The sequence below is a fragment of the Phacochoerus africanus genome, chromosome 10 (assembly GCF_016906955.1).
Source record: "Phacochoerus africanus isolate WHEZ1 chromosome 10, ROS_Pafr_v1, whole genome shotgun sequence".
Taxonomy (NCBI): Eukaryota; Metazoa; Chordata; class Mammalia; order Artiodactyla; family Suidae; genus Phacochoerus; species Phacochoerus africanus.
In genome coordinates this window covers 33,238,301-33,263,904 of record NC_062553.1, presented here as the reverse complement: position 1 = coordinate 33,263,904, position 25,604 = coordinate 33,238,301, and positions in this window count along the sequence as shown.

The window sequence follows — 25,604 nt, the reverse complement described above, 5'->3', positions numbered from 1 at the left end:
TGCTCAGGGCTGTTGGTGACATAGCGCTTTCTCTTACACAGTCTTATCTGATACTCACAACCCGCACATGGGATGTTTGATACCATCATCCTCATTTTGCAGGGATAAATGACTTAAAGTCACACTCTAACAAGTAGCTGTCTGTGTGCAAACTCCTTGTTTCTATCTGTAGACGTGATTCCAACTCTGATCTCCTCCCACGTTGCTCCTCTGTTCACTGAGAATCCTATAGAAATGTTAGAGGACCGCAGAACAAGAAAAGAAAAAAGAACACCACCGACCAAAGAAACCAAACACACAGAAGGTACAGCCACGGTCACCATCTTACTCAGTGGTCTGGAGAGAAGAAATAAGAGCGATGTGTGTAATCTTTTCAATGAGCAGTTACATTCTAGGTCTTTGCCTGTGCCTCTCATTGCATGATTATCACGAGACTTACCCACTCTGTGTCCTGTTGAAGAGTCTGGCATTTCTTTCTTTGCTCTGTCAATCCAGCTTGAGATTTTGCAACTCTACAGTCATTGCTGACTCTACAAAACGCTGTAGGATTTGCTTAAGCCAGCGCCTGTGGATAGACAGCTGGGTGAGAAAACTAGGGTGGCCACATTGCAGTGAAATGTGCCCATTCACTTGAAAGCATCTACTTCCCTCTACATCAGCATCACATCTACCAGATTAGAGGAATTTCTCAGGCCGAAAACAAATGTAAGAGAATATTTTTACTGGACCTTGGGCCAATGGTGGCCCCAGTGGTGGATTTGGGAATTACCTCTGACAACTTCACCCTTTTCACTGGGGACTTGGATATCTGAGGGTGACTGAAGATGAGAGACATTTTTCTCTTCACATACATGTGTGTGCTTACCTGGATTTCCTAAGCATGGTTGAGTTTTCTGGGAGAAAAGGAATTTTGACTCTAAATCCTTGTCCTCATTACCAGCAAGGTGCAAAGGAAGAGACCGGTCTCAGCCCTACTAAGACGAGACTACTGAAATATATAGTGTGGTTTCTATTCAGAAAGCATCACTCAGAATGTCAGAGTCCCCACCAAAGTCTAAGTGACCTCTGATTAGCTGATACTGAAATCCACCACGGCCACCTGGTAATGGGTACTTGCCCAGGAGTGATTATCTGTGAGTGTGTAATTATTGACAGAATGTTAAGACTTTCAATAATGGCAGCTTTCCCCTGATCACTACTTGGATAAATATAATATAAGGGGAGAGAGTCTTGTTACTACCACTCTTTTCTTTGGGGGACGGTGTTATTGTTGCTTTTTCAGGGCCCCACCCGCAGCATATGGAAGTTTCCAGGCTAGGAGTCAAATCAGAGCTGTTGCTGCTAGCCTGTACTATAGCCACAGCAACACCAGATCTTTAATCCACTGAGTAAGGCCAAGGATCGAACCCGAGGCCAAGGATGAACCCGAATCCTCACAAATCCTGGTCGGGGTGGTTACCTCTGAGCCATGACGGGAACTCCATTACTACCACTCTTAACAAGACTGCTGAATGACTTCAGGGCTGTGATGATCAAGGAAGCACAACTGGCCCTCCAGCAGAGATGAGATGGAAATTCAGGCAGCTCTGTTGTGTGCATGCAGAATTGCATGATTCCCTCTTTCTCCTTCTCCTATACCTTCTGCCCCAGTGAATGGCATCACCATCTTCCTGAAAAGCCTCTGAGATGATGGAAGGATGGCGATTAGAAGCCAGACTATTGTTTCCACTCCAGTGTTCTTTCCACAGCATCCCACTGTCTCCCACTAACTAGTAAAGGTTTTCTCAGCCCTGAGCAAAATATTTACAAACTGGAGTCTGTCGCATTTTGGAAGTCTCATGAGTCAAAAAAAAAGAAAATTATTTTTTACTTGAGAAAGGCATGTCCTCCTTCTCAAGTGACAAGATCTACTTATTAACCCATACCTCCCCATCATTTAATCTATAGCATGGAAGTGGGGTGTTGTTCCAGCATGTAGGAACATGCATATAAAACTTATCAACTGACAAAAAATGCACAATGTGAGAGTTGTGAGTTAAGTTTTATTTGGGGCAAAATGAGGCCCGTAGCCCAGGAGGCAGCATCTCAGAGAGCTCTGAGAAATGGCTCCAAACGGTAGGGGGAGGCCAGTATATACAGTGAAGGGGGAAGCACATGCAACTAAGCATATATTTTGCAGAAGATAGCTGCTAGTCTCATGAAAGTTACTGCTCGTCATGAGCAGACGTCACCAGGAAGGATTTTAGTGCTTTTCTAGATATGAGAAGATGTAAGAATTGAGCTCATAAAATCTTCTGAAAATACCTATCTGAAGACCTGTTCATCCAGTGGTTTAATCACTGTCAAGTGATTGGCAAGCTCCAGTCTCCAGTTGGCAAACTTGTATCATATTAGTGGGACATTAAGGTAAGACAGAAAGAAGAGGAATTCTCCTACCTATAGGTAATCAACATGCCAGCAATATGCCTTCAAAGAACTGTACAACTCAAATGAAATCCCATCAAACCCGGCCATTTTCAGGCACATGATGAAGGTCAAATACTACCTGGGGATATGCTGGATATTTTATTTAGATGTGCTAAAGCTATTTAGTTATCTTTGCACCCATTTTCCATTCTTCCTAACATTTAAAGATAAAATTACCTTTGTGAGCAAATTAAATATAAAAATGCCTCTCTACACATTCAAAGGCCACCAACACATTTATGGTAATAAAAAAAATTACGTGACATTGACCATCTATCTTTTTTTTGTCTTTTTTTTTTAGGACCACGCCTGCAACAGATGGAAGTTCCCAGGCTAGGGGTCCAATCGGAGCTGCAATTCCTGACCTATACCACAGCCACAGCATGGCCAGATCCAAGCTGTGTCTGTGACCTACACCAAAGCTCATGGCAATGCCAGATCCTTAACCCACTGCGAGGGGCCAGAGATTGAACCCGCATCCTCATAGCTACTAGTTGGGGTCATAACCGTGAGCCACAGCAGGAACTCTGACAGTCTATCTTTAAGCTGCTATTATTCCACAGACATTGGGTGGTTTCAAACTCCTGCAATCCAAAGATAATCTTTAAAGGACTATGAAATTTAGATTTACATTCACACCACATTTTTATTAGCAACAGGTGAGACCAGTTATTTTGGAGGTCCATACATCTATCTTTACTGAATAAAAGAGGTTACACTGGGCTTTTCAATTAGGTGACCTGATTAATCCACTCTCTCCCCCCACTTCTTAAGTCAGTTTGACTTAAGCATCTGAGACTTGCATGATGTTAAGATCTGATGAATACGGTATCTCCAAAAATGTATCGATCAAGAAAATTAGAAAATCATCTCTTGACTATCCATCAGGGAACTTTCATAACAAATCAATGTGGAGTTCCCCTTGTGACTCAGTGGGTTAAGAATCCCACTAGTATCCATGAGGACACAGGTTTGATCCCTGGCCTTGCTCAGTGGGTTAAGGATCTGGCGCTGCTGTGGCTGTGGTGTAGGCCGGCAGCTGTAACTCCAATTAGACCCCCAGACTGAGAACCTCCATATGCCCTGGTGCGGCCCTAAAAAGACAAAAAAAAAAAAACTAGAATAAATAGTGATAACAACTATGATGACAGTGATGACAAAGACTTTTGAGTTCTAGGCCCCTCTGAACCCAAGGTAAAGGAAGACCTAAGAAGTTTCTTGTTCCAAGGATATGTATGCATTTGTTGAGCAAATGCATGGTACCTGTGTTAGTTTCCTAGAGCTGTTGTCACAACAGGGGGTGGCTTAAACAACAACAATGTATTGTTTCAGAGTTCTGGAGGCTGGAAATCCAAAATTGAGGTGTCAGCTGCGTTGCTTCTTCTGAGGGTTGTGAAGGAGAATCTGTTTCATGTCTCAGTCCTAGCTTCTGGTTTCTCAAGTGTTCCTTGGCTTGTACACGCCCTGTGTCTTCGTCTCACGTCTTTCTGTTCCCTTTTTACAAAGACATTGGATTAGGGTCTAACCTAATGACCTTATCTTAACTTGACATTTGCAAAGACCCAATTTCCAAATAAGGTCACATTCACAGGAAATGCAGATTAGGAATTCAATATCGCGTGTGTGTGTGTGTGTGTGTGTGTGTGTGTGTGTGTGCTTTTTAGGGCTGCAGGTGTGACATATGGAGGTTCCCAGGCTAGGGGTCTAATCGGACCTGTAACCACCAGCCTACACCACAGCCACAGCAAGATCAGATCCAGCCACATCTGTGACCTGCACCACAGCTCACGGCAACCAGATCCTTAACCCACTAAGTAAGGCCAGGGATCAAACCTGTGGCCTCATGGATACTAGTCGGATTCGTTACCGCTGAGCCACAACGGGAACTCCAGAAATTCGGATATCTTTTTTAAGGTACACGATTCAACCCATAACAGTGAGTAAGTGAAAAACTTCACTGAGCACCTGCCAGGAAATGTTACGACACGCTTTACAAAGGAAGGGGAGAGGGAGTCAGTCTCTTTAGGTCCATGGAGGGGAAACAGGGGCCCCAGTGTCACCACTGCTATCAGCGGCGGTAAGCAGAAGCTCTGGGAATTATCCATGTGCAGTGTTGGGAAACTCAAGAATGGCCTTGCTTCTCAAAGCTAAGGCAAATCATCCAGCATTTCACCCAAATATTTTATCCAAATGTAAGCCTTACACTTCTTTTTTCTTCAGCGTTTCCCTTGTTTCAGATAATTAAACTGCCTCCTTTCCTGAACCACATAAAACCCGTTATTCTTTCTGCCCGTTAAGGTCCTGAACGGATCATTGTATTATTCAATTCCTAGAAACGGTTTTGCCATACCTGGGGTTTCATCAATTTCTCCAGAATCCTCAAAGTGAAATGAATTTTATATCCAGTGAATCGTTTAAAACAAGCACAAGCCTCACGGCACTTTCAGAGGGTGAGGTAATTTGTGAACTCTAACAAATGACATTAGGATGTCCCAGCTCTCTGTGAGTTGGGAATCTTGGTACTCATAGCACGCCTGACCTCTGGAAGGAAAACCAACTCCCCCTGGTGACTAATTTACAACCAGGACGTAATTTCTCCCCCGGGAGCCTGTGGAGCAACAAAGTTCATTCTTGGTGTTCTCCCTGGGCTGCAGTGAACCAGGCAGGGGGTGACCGGGTGCACCCCTCCTGCAGGCAGAACACCCCCCCCCCCCGCCCCAGGCTCCAGCAGGGGGTCTGGGGAAGGGGATTCTTCTCTAAAACTGCTCAATTACTCAGGATAATGCTTTCAGTCTCCAAACATCACAACTGGCTAGTTTTTAAGGCATATTTTAAGTGAGACAAAAATTCAGGCTTCTAACAATCCAGTGGATAAAGAAGCCATAAACGGAGGTCCTGTTGTGGCTCACCGGGTTAAGACCTTGACTAGTATTGATGAGGATGCAGGTTCGATCCCTGGCCTCATTCAGTGGGTTAAGGATCCTGCATTGCTGCAAGCTGCGTGTCGGTGGCAGATGCGGCGTGGATCTGGTATGGCCGTGGCTGTGGTGAAGGCCGACAGCTGCACCTCAAATTTGACCCATAACCTGGCCTGGGAACTCCCACATGCCACAGGTGCAAGCCTAACAGAAGAGGAGAAGCCATGAGTGATCATTATCCAGCAGTACTAAGATGAGGAAAGGGCCCTGGCTGGCTCATGTCTCCCCTCTGGCCCAGCTGGCCTGCTCTTGGGCTTCAGGGTCAGCTGCGATGTCTTGAGACCGAGACCCTTCCCTGGACCATCCGCATCTTCATTATTCTTTATTACTTCACCCTCATTGGTTCCTTCACAGTCCTGCTGTCTCTCCATCACGATGTGGTTAACTTGATCCACCTTCTCCATACCAATACTAGCTTCCAAAGACGTAAAGCCTGGGAGTTCCCATCGTGGTGCAGCGGAAACGAATCCAACTGGGAACGATGAGGTTGCAGGTTCGATCCCTGGCCTTGCTCAGTGGGTTAACGATCCAGCGCTGCCGTGAGCTGTGGTGTTGGTTGCAGACAAGGCTCGTATCTCATGTTGCGTGGCTGTGGCATAGGCCGACATCTGTAGCTCCAACTCGACCCCTAGCCTGGGAACCTCCATATGCCTAGAGTGTGGGAGAAGGAGAAGGAGGAGGAGGAGGAGGAAGTAGGAGGAGGAGGAAGGAGGAGGAGGAAGGAGGAGGAGGAGGGAGGAGGAGGAGGAGGGAGGAGAGAGGAGGGAAGAGGAGGAGGAGGGAGGAGAGAGGAGGAGGAGGAGGAGGAGAAGGAGGAGGAGAAGGAGGAGGAGAAGGAGGAGAAGAAGCAGCAGAAGAAGAAGCAGAAGAAGAAGCAGAAGAAGAAGCGGAAGCAGAAGAAGAAGCAGAAGAAGAAGCAGAAGCAGAAGAAGCAGAAGCAGAAGCAGCAGCAGAAGAAGAAGCAGAAGCAGAAGCAGAAGCAGCAGAAGCAGAAGCAGAAGCAGACGAAGACGAAGACGAAGATGAAGAAGAAAAGATATATATATTAAAAAAGAAGAAGAAGAAGACCTAAAGCCTGCCCGCCCTCATCTCTGCCTCGGCTCCTGTGTCTGATACCATGCCTGGCCCCCAAGTAGATGTTCAATAAATACGTGGTGAATGATTCATGTTCTCAGTGACAAGCAGGTGAACCTCTACCCTCAGAGCCCCTGTCGACCGGTGTTCAAGGTGTACTACAGATTGTAGGCTGGATCAAGCAATAAAATACTGACCTGCAAAATATTACTTCCCTGAATATTCACTCTGGCCTAAATAAACAAAAGGAGCCCAGAGGAATTATCCTGCAAGGCTGATTTAGTAGCATCATTGGCACTTGTGTAAAATTTTGGAGAGTAATGTCCTAAGCACAGATGCTATTTTTAAGAACTTAACACCAGGAAAAACCCTCCGGGGCTAACTCTGTGGGAAGGAGGCCCTTTTTGTGTCATGGGTGATGTATGAACTGATGGCTCATGAAAGGTGAAGCTCAGACTAAGTTATCAGACTTTTTCCTTCTGAGTTATAGCTCAGCAAGCAGACTTGACCGATAACAGTCACTGACAAAGGCTGAGCAGTCTGTGGGCTTGTTTATATTACCACAGAAAAGTGACAATATGGCCCAATTTAGTGCCTACAACCCGGAATAACTAAACAAATTCTCTTTCCAGTCCAAGCAGAGGTTCACCTAAGCTAGCCTGGATTTATGGGAAATAAAAGCCAAAGAGAGCCAATCAGTCCATAGCAATTGTTTGGGGCCAACTTGCTTTTAAAAAGCCACAAACGCGGACACTCTAGCAGCTGAATTAGAAGAAATCTCTTTAAAACGATGCAGCTAACTTTCTGGTGTCTGGAGCCCACGCGTGTTGGGGAGGCTGGCTGCAGTAGCCAGGAAAGTTCACAGGGTCACCCAGAGCCACCTAACCAGTAAGCGTCTCACAGAGGCAGAAAGACTCAATAACTCAGAGTCCAGGACGGCTTCTGCTCAACTGTAGACTTTTAATGACAACATTCATCACTGAGTTAAGGGTTTCAAGGACAAAGATCTTCTAGAAAAGGCAAGTTTACCTGGTCTGCGGGCAGGTCCCTAGATGGGGGTCCATGGGGCCAAAGGCACAGGACTTCCTCCCCTGAGAGCAAAAATAAATACTTGGGGGGGGGGGTAAGAAACTGCAAAAAAGAGCTAGATCTTTTTTTTTTTTTTTTTAAACTGCTACAACTTCTGTGTTTAAGAGAGTGGGAAAAGTTCCAATAAAATCTGCCTCCCATCCTTCTGCAGAAATAAATTGTGTTTAGGTCCCAAATGGGGTAGCATTTCTGCATCCATCTTCCCTTGGATCAGTGTTTCCTCTCCTTTGTGGGGGGCGGGGGGCTGAGGAGCCTCATGAATGCTGTGGATCCTCCAACTGAAGAAATATAAAGCAGTTTCAGGGGTCTGTGCACCCCATTTAAAGCCTGCTCATGGACCCACTAGAGATCCTTGTATTATTGGAACAGAAGTGCCCTACTTTGGAGGATGGGAGTTCCCATTTTGGCGTAGCAGAAACAAATCCGACTTCTATCCATGAGGATGCATGTTTGATCCCTGGCCTCACTCAGTGGGTTAAAGATCCAGCGTTGCCATGAACTGCGGTGTATGTCACAGATGTAGCTCTGATCTTGCATTGCTCTGATGTGGTGTAGGCTGGCAGCTGTAGCTCCAATTTGACCCCTAGCCTGGAAACTTACATAAAAAGAGGGGAAAAAAAAAAGAAAGAAACTGGAGGATGTTGTCAAGAAGTTATTTTATAGAGGGAAAGATAGGAGAGAAGGAAAGAGAGCATTCTTAGCTCTGCCCTCCCCCAAACCTAAGTCTCCAGGTCCCATGTGCAAAGGTTAAGCATGTGCCAATAACACACAGGATGACCTTAGCAAGGGAAAATGGCAAAACTTCCCTATTGTTTGGCTACGGATGAAGTCCAGTCTCCGTGTGTGAATCCCCTCCCTCCTTCTGCAATTTTAAGTGATTCGGCAAGGTGTATGGTTAAAAATAGTAGCCAGGATAGGCAGAGGGACCTCTGAGATAGGTGCTTTTCTGCCATAAACATTCAGAGATGGGTGTTATTACTGCTGTTTTACAGATGAAGGGATAGACTATAGGGTTGGAGAAAATTAATGTATTTAAAACCCCCTACAATATATTATTTCATAAAAATTCATTTTATTTTATTGCTTTTTTTTTTTTTTTCAGGGCCACACCTGCAGCATGTGGACATTCTCAGGCTACGGAATGGATGGCAGCTGCAACTGCCAGCCTACACCACAGCCGGAGCCAACACCAGATCCAAGCCGTGTCTGCAAGCTACACCATGGAAGTGCTGGCTCCTTAACCCACTGAGCGAGGTCAGGGATTGAACCCGAGTCCTCATGGATACTAGTCGGGTTTGTTACTGCTGAGCCACAACGGGCACTCGTATTTCATAAAAACGTGACTGCCCCAAGAGATGTGTATTCACATGCCCATTGTATTAGTGAGAAAACTGGATTTAGAACGTTTAGATATTTTTCCAAGGTCACACAGTTTGCAAGAGACTGAGCAAGGAGTTGAACATGGAAGTAGCTGCCTCCTAAGTCGCTCACCTCTCACTTAGCTGCACCACCAGCTCAGGAACTCATCTTCTGCTCTAAAGGGAATGGTCCCATGCCAGGGCGCACTCCAGATTCCCAGTCTTCTTAAGACTCTCCCTCTGGGAACCCTCACCTCTCCCGGTTGACTATCAGATCATCAGAGAACCCATATATGACCTTGTTCAGCGTGTCACATGCCCTAGAAGAAGGTACTACTGGCTCTACTCATAACAAAAAAAGTAGACTTAAAGAAAGAGGGTAACTGATTCAAGATCACAGAGCTGGGGCTCTATCTCCAAAACCTTGTTCTTCTTATCACATCATTCACCTGGCTCCTGCAGGAAACAGGAATCCCTTTGAGCCATCAGTCTCTTAAATGAACAGTAATCCTGCATTTGCCCCCGCCCCCTGGGGGGGGGGGGTTGGTGGGTCAGGCTTGTGCTAGCTTCCAGACCATTCTCCCCCCCACCCCACAGCTCCAAGATGCTTAGCTCCTCCAAAGGCCAACCAAAACAGAATGCATGGGCTCCATTTTTCTCAGAAGAAGGGCTTAGGGCATGTTGAGTCTCGGAAAAACGAGCCTTCAATGCTAAAGCTGTGGCTGCTTTTGTAAAGTCTAGTGGACATGTCAGAGGGCACCAAAAGTTGCAGCTCTTAAAGACAGACACAGAGTAGGCCTTTTGCTGGACTTTACGAGGCTTCCCTCTGTCTTACAGCTAGTAGTCCAGTAGGAAGGGCAGTCGAGCATGGTGGGAAGGGAAATACATTTGGCTTTTTTTTTTTTTTTTTTAGGCCAGCACTTGTGGCATATGGAGGTTCCCAGGATGGGGGTTGAATGGGAGCTGCAGCTGCCAGCCTACGCCAAAGCCACACCAATGCCAAATACAAGCCTCATCTGTGACCTACATCACAGCTCACGGCAACGCCAGATTCTTAACCCACTGAGCAAGGCCGGGGATCGAACCTGAGTCCTCATGGATATGAGACAGATTCATTATCTTTGAGCCACAACGGGAACTCCAGGGGAAAAATTTGACACCAGATTACCTGGCGACACTTCCTACAAGCTGGATCACCTTCAACAAAATACTTAACCTCTCTGGGCCTCTGCTTCCTCATCTGTACAACAGGACATACATCATAGGGTTGTTAGGATTATAAAAGTTAACATTTGTGCAGCACTGGGGGGTGCTGGGGAAGCGCTGGTTAAATAAAAAATGCATCACCTTGGGGTAAGCTGCTGGGTCAGTGTGAGTATCTGGGAGTATGTCATTCTGTTGGCAAGAACGCTCTGCAGTCCTACAGAGTCGTAAAGGGCAAAGTCTAGACCTTGGCATCCACAGAGACAAAGGGTGGATACCGACTTTCTCGGGCCTCCTGAAATGCAGCCCAAGTGAAGCCTGCCTTTTCTGTGAGCCAAGCAGTTGATGCAAACTTCAGTTCTTCTAGGATCTTCCAAGGGGTGGGCATATCTCAAGCACCCCTTCACGCGAAGCCCCACAAAGCGCATCTTATCTTGAGGCAAAACTGAGGAGACGCAAACCTCTGTGGCCTGTGAAGCAGCAGTTTCAGGGCCCATCTGGGAGCTGTGGTAGGTTCTGGGCCCCCTGTGTGCAGCCCCGGGAAGGCTGAGCGAGGGCACGATCTTTCCCAGAAGCCTGGCCCCCTCCCTCAGCACATCTGCTGTTCTCTCACTGACAGACCTTATCCCAAGCGGGGTCCTGACAACCTGGGGAAGGACTCTGCTTCCACACTTGGGTAGCGAATGAGCATTTCCACACCCAGCAGGGAAAGGTCACTGCCTTGGATTAACAGCGCCTCATTCCCCTCCCACCCCAGCCCTCTCGACACCACTGTGGAGGGTGGCGTTCACAGATCTGAAACTGACAATATTGATGGCCTGAACCTAACCAAGACCCAGACTGGGACTTGAACCCACGGTTTTAAATTAGAATCACTCACCCTGTGTCTGGACTCACTGAGGGTCTCACTGTCTCCGCACAGAAGGAATTCAGCGAGAGACAAAGTGATAGGCAAGAAATAGATTTATTAAGATAGGATGCTTGGGGAAGATGCAAGCAGGCAGGCATGGAAGCTCTGCCCCCAGGATCCGGTGGGCTACAGTTTTATCCTCCAAGGGGAGAGGGGGTCGGAAAAGACCACCTCTTCCTTTTTGGGAGTAGCAGCTCCTCCTTGGTATCTGGTAAGGTGTGTATTCAAATCCGAGAAAGCTGGTCCTCAAACTCTTGCCCTTGGTCTGACTCTGAATGCAGGCCTCCGCCCATCCTCCATCCAACGACCCGAGGCAATTCTCACACCTCCACTAATGAAGTGAGTCTGCCTTGTGCTGCTGGTTTTCTTGAGCAATTTATTAATTTAGAGTGATCTCCCAATGTCTCCTAAATTTCCCTCTTTAAATATGGTCCCGTATTGGGACTTCTACAACTACCTGCGCTACCCCATCCCTATCAGATCCTGAACCAGTTCCAACTGCACTGAAATCTGGAGACCAGAGACCACACTTGCCTGTGCGGGAGCCCAGATCCTAAGGCAAAGAAGTTCTTCAAGTCGAGCTTGACACCAGCCACACCAACCACGAGGGTTCGATGAACCGAACCTTCTCAGGCATGACCCCAGGTTCGTGCCTGCCCTCTGAACACAGGGCAAGTGTAACTGAGCAGGGCTGTGTGGGGCTCCTGAGCACACAAAACTTTCTTGTTTTTAGGGAATAAGCTTCAGCCTCCAAGACCTTTCCCCAGTTCCAAAGGGCAGTTGCTAATCAGGGAAGGGAGGGGATGCAGACACCAGGGAGGAGCAGTCAAGAGACAAGAGTGGAGCCTTGGGGCAGGGTCCCGCTTCCTCCTCAAGGAATATACATAACAATATCTTTGAGCCTTTCTGCAGAGCTAAAACCCCCAACAAATGGAGGAACTACTTGATGAAGCTTTCTTCATTTTGGAAGAAGGAGGACCACCAGAAGCAGTCCTGGGGCCATGAAACACCATCTTTGAGAACCAATGCCAGTTTGCTTCTACTCCGATCCTTATCTGCAAACCCCATTTTCCACTCCCCAAACTATAAAACCATTAGACTTCTGTAACCCTCCTTTGCCTGGCAAAGGGTTATGGATCCAGCATTGCCATGGCTATGGCCTAGGCTGGCAGCTTCAGCTCTGATTCCACCCCTAGCCTGGGAACCTCCATGTGCCACACGTGCAGCTGTAAATTAAATTTTTTTTTAAGTATAAATAAATCCAGGCATTCTCTCGTGGCACAGTGGTTTAAGGATCTGGCTTTGTCACTGCTGTGGTTCGGCTTACAGCTATGGCACAGGTTCAATTCCTGGCCCAGGAACTCCCACAAGCTACAAAAAAAAAAAAACCAAACAAATCCAAGAAATGTTATTCTGTCTTCCAATACCATAAACCACTAGAATATAAGCTCCAGGCAGGTGGAACGGGTTTTGCCTGTTTTGTTTGATTTTTTTTTTTCCTGTCTTGTTTGTCACTTTCAGAACCTGGAGTAGCCAGCCTGACATACAGCAGGCAATAAATAAAAGTGTGTCAAATAAACAAACCCTAAGTATCAGAATCCTAGGTTCCTTGAATGTTTTTCCTAATCCGGAAGTCACATGACAATGCGAAGCATTGATAAAGACATCTTTGGAACCCTATCCTGTGCTCTTGAACACCTGAAAACTTTACACAAAACAGAACATCTTGTGCAATTTTAAAATAAGGTGGTTTTTTTTTTCTTTTTTGTTTTTTAGGGCTGCACCTGTAACATATGGAAGTGAGGCAGGATAGTAACTCAGGTGGTCAGTGTAGGGGTAGGGGCTTCGATGCAATCTTTGATATGGCCATTGACGAGCATTTGTGGCTTAAGGGCTCCAGGGACTATGGCCCCCACAGGCCTTGTTTTCTATGGGGAGTGTACCTGTTTTATGTCCAGGTGGATGTTAATTTCTAACCCGCTCCTGAACTGATAGAAAAAGAATGAGAGGAATGGTGGCTCTCAGTCTAACGAAGGGAAGAGCAAAGAAACCGTAAGACTTATGGTACATTTCCACCTCTAAGACCATTGGACAAGGACTGATACAGGTACCTGGACAAGGCCAATGGGAGAAAACTACATCTTTCTGGACTCCATGTTGGTACCCCCCACCTTTGAGGGATAAAAACTCCTATAGGACAATAAAGAGGGGGACTCTTCTTTCCCCTCCCAGTCTGTCCTGGGAGCTGTTTGCTTTCCTGTAATAGACTTTGCTTGCTTGCTGCCTGTATGTTCGAGAAGTTCATTCTTTGGCTCCATGAACAAGAACCTGGATTCTGGCAACATCGTTCTGGCACCAGAAGTTCCCAGGTTAGGGGTCCAGTTGGAGCTACAGATGCTAGCCTACACCACAGCCACAGCCACGCCAGATCCAAGCTGCATCAGTAACCTACACCACAGCTCATGGCAATGCCAGATCCTCAACCCACCTATCGAGGCCAGGGATTGAACCTGCATCCTCATAGATACTAGTCGGGTTTGTTACTGCTGAGCCACAATGGGAACTCCAGGTTGTTTTATTTAACAGAGATTTAATCTTGTTACATTACATAGCCAATCAACACCTACCACGTACAGGAAGGAGTTCAAGAGAATACAAGCACTGATTCCTATTGATAAGGAAATTTAACCTGAAGTGAGAGGCAAGAATAAAGCCACGGAATAATGAAGACCATACAAGGTGGCAAATTCTGCCTGAGAAGTTTGAGGAAGGAGAAGACAGAGCCTTTGAATGAGTCTGTTTTTTTAAAGCTACGCACTGAGCAGTTTTTACGCTCTATATGATGTGTGTTTAACATCTAAAACAAGCCTCTGTGCTTTTCCTTCATGAGTGATAAAAATGGAGCTCAGAGAGGTGAAATAACTTCCCTCAAGTAACACAGCTAGTAAATGCCAGCAGAGCTGGCATCTGAGCCCACATCAGGATCATCCCGCCTGTGCGCTTACGCTGTTTCCCCATGTGAAGGCTGGGTGGGGTGAGTTCTGTTGAACCTGGGAAGAAAGACCGGGCAGGGCAGGAGAAAAGCATGATACCCAACCAAAGGAAAGGGCTTGCACTGAAAAGCAGAGAAGTCTTAGGCTGTCCAGACAAGAGGGAGTCGTCCGATTTGCATGGATCTTAGAGTCAGGTGGAATTGAAGTACTTCTCTCTCCTTTCAGCCCCATGCACGGCCGTGTGTTTGTAACAATACAGTTCTGAAGGAGAGGAGCAGAGAAGAGTGAAGGGGAGAAATACTGCTGCTGTTACTGGCAGCGACAGCCAGGCTGTGAGCACAGATGGAAGGATGGTGTGGACAGGTCCCGCAGACACCACACCGTCCCACGTGGCTCACCGGGACTGTTATGCAGCCTGCCAACAAGATTTCACAAGGAGCTCTTACTACACCCCCTCCCGACTGATCCGTGGCTCGGGTTACAAAACACAAGCAGTGACAGGCTGGGGACCCCGGGACAGCTACTTAGAACTCCCTCACTCATCCTTTCTGAAAGAAGTTTGAGGAAAAGGGAGAAAGTAGCATGAAAACCCACACAGGTATTTCATCAGCTCTTCTCTTTCAACAATTTCCCTTTGGTTCCATTTTTTTCCTTTTATTACTCTTTTTTTCAGTTTATGGTGTCTTCCAAATGCTAAGCATCACTCTGCTTCTGTGAAGTTCAAACCCAAAGGTAAGCTTTTATTTTCCTAAGAAGACATATCAGTGAAAATCTTGAGGGTTTAAATTAAACGTCTAGACAACTCCAAAACAGAACTTAATCCCTAGTCTCTGTAGCTCTGACTTGGCGAGCTGCCCTTTAAGAAAGCACTCGTTCCTGTATTTAATCATTGGCTTGATCCACAGGTATTTACTGAGCATCTACTATGTGCCAGGCACTGTCTGGGCTCTGGTGGCACCATAGTGACATGACCCTTGCTCTTCTGCAATTCAGTCTAATTGGTGAAAGAAAAAAACAAACAAACAAAAAAATGACACAGATGCTCTGGAAGGATAATTTTAAAGGTTTTTGGCAACACATAGAAGAGATTCCTTTTTTTTTTTTCTTTTTTCTTTTTAAGGCCGCACCCTCAGCATATGGAGGTTCCCAGGCTAGGGGTGAAATCAGAACTGTAGCCACTGGCCAACACCATAGCCACAGCAACGTGGGATTCAAACTGTGTCTGCGACCTACATCACAGCTCAGGGCAAATCTGGATCCTCAACCCACTGAGTGAGGCCAGGGATTGAACCCACAACCTCATGGTTCCTAGTTAGATTCGTTTCCACTATGCCATAAGGGGAACTCCCTCCACTTGCCTTCTTGCACATCTACCATGTTGATGAGAAGAATGAGGTCCAGGGGCTCAACCGCTGGTCCAAGAAAGATGTGAGACATGGGAGCAGAACCTATCAGCTGAATCACAATCAACCCATGGACTTCTGAGCAAGAATCAACATTTATTGTTTTAAGTGCTAAGTTTGGGAGTGGTTTGTTATGCAGTGATATCAAGCCCTTGCAGAAATTGGTGCCTCAGTCAAATCCTAAAATATATGGTATTAGCTTTGGGCTTAGAAGACAGATAGAAGCTGAAAAAAAAAAAAAAAGCAAGGAAACTTATGAAGGCTAGGGAAGTGTGACCTGTATTATGCAATGATAAAACATCTGGTAAAATTGTAACCTAAGTTAACTTGGGACATAGAAAATGTATCTAATGAACTTGAGAGTTGGGCAAGAAGAGTGGCAGGCAGAGGATGACAACCAGTAGCTGGTTGCTTTCAGCTGTATATGAAATGGAACCGCTCAGAGACGAACTGGTGAGATTGCAGGCAGAATGTAGAGGGCTCATAGAGAGCTCAGAACTAGCTGGGGTAGAAAATAAAGCTATTTTTCATTGCCAGGCTTTCCAGCCAGTTGAAGATGCTCAAACAAAATTCAGCCTGAAGGCAAAGATCAATCAAGGGGATGGCCAGCAAGACGCACCTTGGAAACAAAGACCAATCCTAGGCACTGCCAGTTAAGCCAAGTCCCCAGGGTCAAAGAAGTAAAACTGTAAAAGAAGTCAGGCACCCTTAGATGGTATAGTGCTCTCAAACTTGAGCATGCTCCATAGTCACCTAGAAGGCTTGTTCATAGACACCCGGGCAGGCCTCCCAAAGGTTCTGAGTCAATAGATCCAGGGAGGAGCTTAAGAACTTGTATTTTGAACAGGCTCCAGAAGTTGCTGCATCTTTGAGCAGTCCTGGTCTAAAAGGAGATGATTTGGCTGGATACCAGGTTTCTAAGAAACTTAAGAGCCTTGCCCCACAAGCAGCCTGATATGCCCAAAGTAAGAGCAACTATGGAAGGAGTTATTATTGCAGAAATGAACCCAACTAGTATCTATGAGGATGCACGTTTGATCCCTGGCCTTGCTCAGTGGGTTAAGGATCTGGCATTGCTGTGAGCTGTGGTGTAGGTTGTAGATGTGGTTCAGATCTGGTGTTACTGTGGCTATGGCAAAGGCCAGCAGCTGTAACTCTGATTCCACCCCTAGCCTGGGAACTTTATATGCTACAGGTTTGCCCCTAAAAAGCCAAAAAAAAAAAAAAAGCAACAATGGAAAGAGACAGATACAGAGAGGCATGTTCCAAATGAATACTGACGCATTAATGGACTAGAATAAAATACATTTTTAAAACCCATAAACGTCGGTAGCTTTTTTTTGTTTTTTTGTTTTTGGTTTTTTAGGGCCATATCCGTAGTATACGGAGGTTCCCAGACTAGGGGTCAAATCAGAACTGTGACTACCATCCTACACCACAGCTCACAGCAACCCTGGATCCTTAACCCCCTGATCGAGGCCAGGGATCAAACCCCCGTCCTCATGGATACTAATTGAGTTCGTTAACCGCTGAGCCATGATGGGAACTCCTACAAAGGTTTTTTTTTCCCTTCATTTTCTTTTCTTTTTTTTTTTTTTTTTTTTTTGTTGTTGTTGCTATTTCTTGGGCCGCTCCCGCGGCATATGGAGGTTCCCAGGCTAGGGGTCGAATCGGAGCTGCAGCCACCAGCCTACGCCAGAGCCACAGCAACGCAGGATCCGAGCCGCGTCTGCAACCTACACCACAGCTCACGGCAAGGCTGGATCGTTAACCCACTGAGCAAGGGCAGGGACCGAACCCGCAACCTCATGGTTCCTAGTCGGATTCGTTAACCACTGTGCCACAACGGGAACTCCCCATTTTATTTTCTTGTTTGTTTATAACAGATATGTGTGCTGAGAAGTGGTACCCTTAAATGCAGGTTAATGGGAATGGAAGGGATTTGGTTAGAGCCATGACATTCAATTCTTCGAACTTCTGAAGTAAGTGCGGAGATCACAGAGTTACCATTTATCGAGGCTAAATTTGGAAGGTCTATCAATTGAAAACCCATTTAAACTTTACTGTAATTTTCTTAAACGCAAAGAATTAGAAGCCATCAGATTTGCATAAAGATTATACCCAGACATTAGCCATTTACTTTCTCAGTGGTTGTGACATCTTCCAAAAAGACTTTCTTAGGACTTAATGTTAACCACTAATTACACAAATTATACTAATTATACAAGTGTTTTTGTGGAAGGACACCTTGTTTAATTGGACATACTAGAAAGATCTGGGGAAATGAAAATATCCATTTCAATACACTATTACCAAGATCATATTTGTTATAAATTATTTGATTAAATATATAGTTTGGTCCAAATCTTGAATTATTTAAATCCCTTAAAACTACGCATCAGAAAAAATACATGGAATAAGATTTTAGTTGGTCTTCTTGACCATATCTTCCACAGTCTTCCTTTACTTACTTAGTCATTTAAGAAATTTCATCCTTTTATCTCAGCTTTCAACAACAAAAATGTGCTTCCTTGTCATTTTGGGGGGGTTTCGTTCCTGTTTATTTGTAAAACTCAGGAAAAAATTGAGAGAATTATCGGCAAAATCATTTTTAGCCTTGACTAAAAAAGGCATGACTGAAATGTTAAAAAACGTTTAAGCCCCCAAATTTTCCCAAGCTGAAGCGTTCTGAGAAATTTGCTCAGATGCCAAAAAGGTCCTATTTTCTTAAAGCCCTTCCAGAAGTGGCCAAAGCAGATGATAGAAATGAAGGAGACCGGAGTTCCCACCGTGGTGCGGTGGAAACAAATCCGAATAGGAACCATGAGGTTGAGGGTTTGATCCCTGGCCTCAATCAGTGGGTTAAGGATCCAGCGTTGCCGTGAGCTGGTGTAGGTCGCAGATATGGCTTGGATCCTGCATCGCTGTGGCTGTGGCTGTGGCTGGCAGCTGTAGCTCCAATTAGACCCCAAGCCTGGGAACCTTCATATGCCACAGGTGTGGCCCTAAAAAGCACACACACACACAGACACACACAAAGGAAAGAAAGAAAGAAAAAAGAAAAAGAAATGAAGGACGACCATTCTTCCATTTCCATCTTCACTGGGATATTTTTGTCCCCAATTCTTTCTGCCTCCCTTGCCATGGCTTCATCCTGGGTGCCCTTTGACTTCGAGCTTGGCCATGTGACCTGCTATGTCCTAGGTCATATGAATAGAAATAGGAGTGTGTCAAATGGAATTATTTATTTCAGTTATTTTCTTCCTGTTCCATCTCTGTGTGTTGGGTATACAAGGTACAAATAACTTATCATTTGGGCTTATATGTCTCTAAGTCAAGAGAAGGTATATCTGGATCAGCTATAGATCATGACATCCTGGTGTTGAGCCAATGCCATGATTGGAGGGCACTCTTTGGACAGGGGTAAGGATACCTGCATGTTGGAGGGCAGTGAACTATTGTGACCAAAGGGTGGATATTGTTAGATTTACTTTTTGGCCCCAGTTCCTTACTCTTCCTTCTGTGCATCCACACCCTTTCTAGGGCCTCATCCTGCCTTTTGACTTTGGGCCTGGCCATGCGATTTTAGACTTTGGCTACTGCAAACATGGAAGCCTAGGCTCTAAGAAATTTCACATGTTTCCACTCATCATCTTGTGCCTCTCTCTTTGCTATGAAAACCTACACTGGCTACACCATTGGTCCAAAGAAGGTGTGAAACTTGGGGATAGATTTCACCCTAGCAGACCCAGAAGCCTACAGTGAGAAGCAGAACAGCCCAGCCACTGCAGCCTGAAACATAACCACCCAGCCCCAACCAGCTGAACTCCACACAGAGGACTATCATTTGGGCTTTTTTGTTTTTGCTTTGTCTTTTTAGGGTCATACCTGCAGTATATGGAGGTTCCCAGGCTAGAGGTCCAATCAGAGCCATAGCTACTGGCCTACACCACAGCCACAGCCACACAGGATCCAAGCCACGTCTGCAACCCACACTACTACAGCTCACGGCAATACCGGATCCTTAACCCACCGAGCGAGGCCAGGGATCAAACCCAAACCCTCATGGATAGTAATCGGGTTTGTTAACCACTGAGCCATGATGGGAACTCACTTTTAAGTGCTTCTTCTTTTTTTTTTTCTTTTGTCTTTTAAGGACCACACCCACAGCATATGGAAGTTCCCAGGCTAGGGGATGAATCAGAGGTGCAGCTGCCAGCCTATACCACAGCCACAGCAATGTGGGATTTGAGCTGTGTCTGCAACCTACGCCACAGCTCATGCCAATGCCAGATCCTTAACCCACTGAGAGAGGCCAGGGATCGAACCTGCATCCTCATGGATACTCGTCAGGTTCTTAACCCGCTGAGCCACAACAGATTTACTTTACACTGCTGGATTCTGTAGTGGTTTGTTACAGAGCAAACAATATCTGATATAAAGGAGGAGAAGGACCTTCCTGCAGCAAGTATCAACTAAGCTGATAGTTCAAACCAGAGCAGAAATGGCAAACAAACATATGAAAATATGCTCGACGTCATAGGTCATTAAGGAAATACAAATTAAAACAATAATGAGATACCACTACATACCTATTAAAATGACTAAAAGCGAAAGCAATGACAGCACCAAATGCTGGTAAGGATGTGGGGTAACAGGAATTCTTATTCAGTGTGGTTGGTGATGCAAAATGGTATTGCTACTTTGGAAGAGTTTGGCAGTTTCTTACAAATCTAAACACAGTTTTACCATACATCTAGCAATTGTGCTCCTTGGTGTTTATCCAAATAAGTTGAAAACTTACATCCACACAAAAACTTTCATGCAGATGTTTATAGTAGCTTTGTCCATAACTGCCCAAACTTGGAAGGAACCAGTATGTGAGTGGATAAACAAATGGTACATCCATACAATGGAATGTTATCAGCCATAAAGAGAAATGAGCCAGCAAGCCATGAAACAACATGAAGGAAGCTTAAATGCAGATACCGAAGTATAGAAGCCAATCTGGAAAGGCTGGATACTGCATGATTCCAACTATACGACATTCTGGGAAAGGCAAAACATTGGAGACAGGAAAAAGGTCAGTGGCTGCCAGAGGTCAGAGGAAGAGAAGAAGGGATAAAAATGTAAACCATAGGAGATTTTTAGGGCAGTGATTTTACTCTGTGTGATACCGTAATGGTAGATCCATGACATATTGCATTTACCAAAACACAGAACTATACAACAATGAAATGAAGACTAAGATAGGCTTTAATTAATAAAATGTATCATTATTTTAATTTATCATTATTTAACAGATAGAAGATGTTACTAACAGGTGAAACTGTGGAAGGCAAACCCATATGTAAGAATTCTCTGTACTTCTGCCTCAATCGTTCTGCAGAACTAAAACTTATTTGAAAAGTAAAGTCAAATAACAAAATAATGCCATTTGCAGCAACATGGATGAAACTAGAGACTCTCATACTAAGTGACATAAGTCAGAAAGAGAAAGACAAAAATACCATTTGATATCACTTGTATCTGCAATCTAATATACGGCACCAATGAACCTTTCCACAGAAAAGAAACTCATGGACTTGGAGAACAGACTTGTGGCTGCCAAGGGGGAGGGGGAAGGAGGGGGATGGACTGGGAGTCTGGGGTTAATAGATGCAAACTATTGCATTTGGAGTGGATAAGCAATGAGGTCCTGCTGTGTAGCACTGGGAACTATATCTAGTCACTTGTGATGGACCATGATGGAGGATAATGTGAAAAAAAGAATATATGTATATGTGTGTGTGTGTGACTAGGTCACTTTGCTATATAGTAGAAATTGACAGAACACTATAAGTCAACAATAATGGAAAAAATAAAAACCACATTCAGAATTTTTTTAAAAAGTCTACAAGAAACTTCCAAAAAATGTAGAGAAGAACCCTAAATAATATTTTTTTAAAAGTCATGGAGAGTAGGGCATAGGGAATCAAAAGTGTGTCGCAGACAGAGGACAGTGTGGACGAAGGCTGGTGTGAGAGAGCAGTTCACGGTCTCAGAACTGCATTGAGTGCAAGGGGTTAGGGGAGCAGGGAGAATTGTGGTTCACCAGATCCTGTGCACTGTGTGTCTTAGGCAGCTCCAGCTGCTGTAACAACACAGACCAGGGGGCTCATGAACAACAGGAATTTATTTCTCACAGTCCTGAAGGCTGGGAAGACCAAGATCAAGGAGCCTGAGGTTTCCAAGTCTGGGGTGAGCCAGCTTCTTAGTTCATAGATGGCCACCATCTCCCTGTGTCCTCACCTAGCAGAGAGGCTGGGGGACCCACTGGGTCTCTTTATAGCAGCACTAATCCCATGTACAAGGGCTTCACCCTCACAACCTAATCACCTTCCAGAGAACCCCCTCCTCCAAATACCATCACACAGCGGATTAGGGTTCAATCTACGAACTGGGGGGTGGGGGGGCACAAATGTTCAGGCCATGGCACCATATTGAGGAGTTTTAGTTTTATCCTGAAGGCAATGAGGAGTCAGTGGTTCAAGGGCTGTATGGGGGAACGGGGTGTGATTTGATGACCTCTGCTTTGGACAGAGCATTCTGGTCACATGGAGAATGAGGGAGCAGGAGGAAGAGAGGCTGTGGCAGCAGTGTAGGAACGGCTGCTGGCTGCTGTGCTCATTATCCTTCATTTGCGCCTCCGGATTTACACTCTGCCTGCTCTGTGCTCAAGGAGGCCGACCCTGAGGACTGCATCGCGGGGGCTCCCTTGCCACTGGTTTCTGTTGGGTTTGGCCAGGAGGAGGCAGGACAACAGGAGGAGAAGGATGGGACTGTTGTGTGCCTCCCCGGCTTTGGTGCCGCCCCCGCCACAGCTCCCTGCCACATCTCCAGCTGGACCACAGCTCTGGGGCTCCTCCTCCGCTCTCACTGGGCTTTGGGAACACGTGTCCTCCCAGGGCCCCTCGGCCTAGGAGGTTAACATTCCAACAGTCCTGCTCTCAAGGGCGTTGCTCTCCCATGTGCATTCCCCTAGCCCTGACCACACCCCCAACATCGTCTCTGCCTAAACGTCTTTATTTGAACCATCTAGGGGGAATTTATTTTCCTATCAGGCCCAACGGAGCCGCTGCCTTAACTCAGGAAGTGGTGATGGGAAGAGACAGAAGGAAATCCCTGGAAAGATAGCAGATGACCTTGACAGCAGAACTTGGACACAGCAGGGGCAGGGAGAGACGGGCAGGTAGGAACGAGTTGTGGATGATGGCTAGATTCTTAGCCTAGACCTCTGGGTGAATGGTGATGCCATTTCCCATCATTATCTTGGTGCTGCTCCTGATGCTGGTGGATTTAAGACAAACCAAAATTAGAGTGACCATAACCTGAACATTTGTAAAAATTGCCTTTTGGTGGCATGTGACAACCCCTTTGAAAACATACAGTTCGATGATTTGCTTTGCTTAAGAGTCAGGAACTCTCCAGGCCTATTTAAAAGGTTTCTGAAAACATCTGTCCTCGATTAAATACCAGATACCATTTACAGACCATGTCTGTTTTCAAGGGTTTCAGAGCAGTAATTAATCAGGGACATGAAAAAGCACAGACCTCATCTTTTTATCCAATTAGAGAAACCTCTGTACATCTAGGACACCAAACTGTTTGGTTTTGTTGAAATGCATTGTGATGAGTGACTGGTTTTATATCTTAGAAAATATCAATATTTACTTTAAACTTACAGCCAAATTAAAGAAAAACAGAGTTTATTAGTTAGCTGTCCCATAATATATGGAGACTGTTATTGGGTGGCTACCTCAGGGCACCATGAATGAGAAGAGAGACTCCCAAGCCTTGTGCTTCCCTCCAGCTGGGAACAGTTCAGCTTCCCTCCCTCGGGTTCTGCCTTTCTGTCTCCCATCCATCATCCACATGTGATGGGCTTGCTGCCACCTCTACGCCTTTACCCGCAAGTACCAGGCAGCTCTCCTTCCTCCAGATCTGGCACTGCCCCTCAACTACTGTAAAGATATGGCTCCAAATATTGACTCCAGGAAGCCCGGCCAGAGTGCCACCATGGGCGTTTGCTTCCTTTACTCGGCTGGAGGAAGAGCTATACTCATACTTAATTTGAACTACTACATGGCCAGATAATTAAATCGCTAGAGTCTAACAAAGTCAGCTGCAGATTAACAGTGGCCCTATTTCCCCATGGACTCCCATAACGCAGGAACAAGTCACTAAAATTTAGTCCTGGAAGGAGCAGCAGACGACTTGCGCACTTATGGTTGGTGGCATCAGAACTAGAACTCGCAGCGTTCACCTCGTGGCTCAGGGGTAATGAACCCGACCAGTATCCGTGCAGACGCTCATTCAATCCCTGCCCTTGCTCAGTGCGTTAACCATCCTGCGTTGCTGTGAGCTGCGGTGTAGATCACAGGTGTGGCCTGGATCTGGCATTGCTGTGGATGTCGTGTGGGCTGGCAGCTGCAGTTCCAATTCAGCGCCTCGCCTGGGAACTTCCATATGCCGCAGATGCAGCCCTAAAAAGTAAAAAAAAGAGAAAGAACTAGAACTCACCCTTGAGATTCCCAGTCCAAAGCTCTTTCATTCAACTCTCAGATGGGAAGTTGGGTGGGGTCTGTACTTTTGGTCTCTAATCTACCTCCGTCTCAGCTGGACAAATCTGTCCTGGTGGAATTCCTGGGAATGAACGAAGTACAAACAAAAAATATCATTAACTACTTGAAATAAAATTTGTCTGCATTAGAGAGAATAAAACTCAACTGAAGGAGACAAGTAATCTCTGAATAAAAAACTTAAAAAAACCCCATACAGGAGTTCCTTCGTGGCTCAGTGGTTAATGAATCTGATTAGGAACCATGAGGTTGTGGGTTTGACCCCTGGCCTCGCTCAGTGGGTTAAGGATCTGGTGTTGCTGTGAGCTGCGGTGCAGGTCACAGATGTGGCTCAAATCCTGCGTTGCTGTGGCTCTGGCGTAGGCTGGCAGCTACAGCTCCGATTAGACCCCTGGCCTGGGAACCTGCATGTTCCGTGAGAGAGGCCCTAGAAAAGCAAAAAGACAAAAAAAAAAAAAAAGAAACAAAACCACCCACACATACAAACAAATACCACTTGCTTCACATTATAAAAGCACAACATGCTTACTGAGGGTAGAAAAGAAAATTAAAATAACCCATAATTGTATCACCCACAGACTTGTTAGCATTTTCCTATTATTTCCTGCAAAATTTTAAATCCATGCATGAAAAAAATATTTTAACATCATATGTAAAGGAGAAAAGTAATTTCATTTTGCAAATCCCAAATATATTTAAGATAATACTGTATATACTCCAAAGTTATACAACAGAATAAGGAAAAAGAGAGATAGCATCTCAGTGTCAGGGACGTGGGTAAATTGGTTTTCTCTGAAGAAAGGTATAGAAGGTACTTGCTAAATTGTGGTTATTCATGAGATTCTATAAAACTGTTCTTTAAGCCTCAAGATGGTCATTCTGGGCCAGGTCCTGGGCAGATGGACTGTAAATCCAAAAGCACAGAGGGTCCCCAAGCTGAGGAAAGAGACAGGGTCATACTAACACAGATGCCCAGATTTCCGGGAGTTTTCTGATTCCTGGCTCACGCAGGAATTTAGTCTTCTTCACATGTAGCAGGGGGGATGCTCACCTGTGCTCAGGAAGCGTGCAGGTTTCCCTGATGAGAAGGTGGTCTGGGGTAAAGGCTAAGCACAGTGGTTCTGGCAACAGCCTGGATTCAGACAAGCTCCCCGCCTCTCCGAAAGCAGAGCGTTCCTAGGAATCCTTTCTTAAGCCGAAACGGTGTGACTCAAAGAAGCAATAGCTTTAGGACACATCCTGCTAACGGATGCACAGCATCAGTTGGGATAAAGCGCAGATGCTCAAAGACACAGTCCAAAACTGCAGTGGCTTGATGTCAAGATTCGAGCTTAGTTTCCGGGGAAGGAGGCGGGTGGTACCACTCTCTGCTGGGGGCGCGCTACCTCTGTAACTGCTCAATGCAAAACAAACACTGAACACTCTCTTCACTTTTTGGATCTTTTCTTTAAATGAAAATCCTCTTCAGATTTCTTTTGGGTTATCGAAAAAGGGCACCAATGGAGGTTT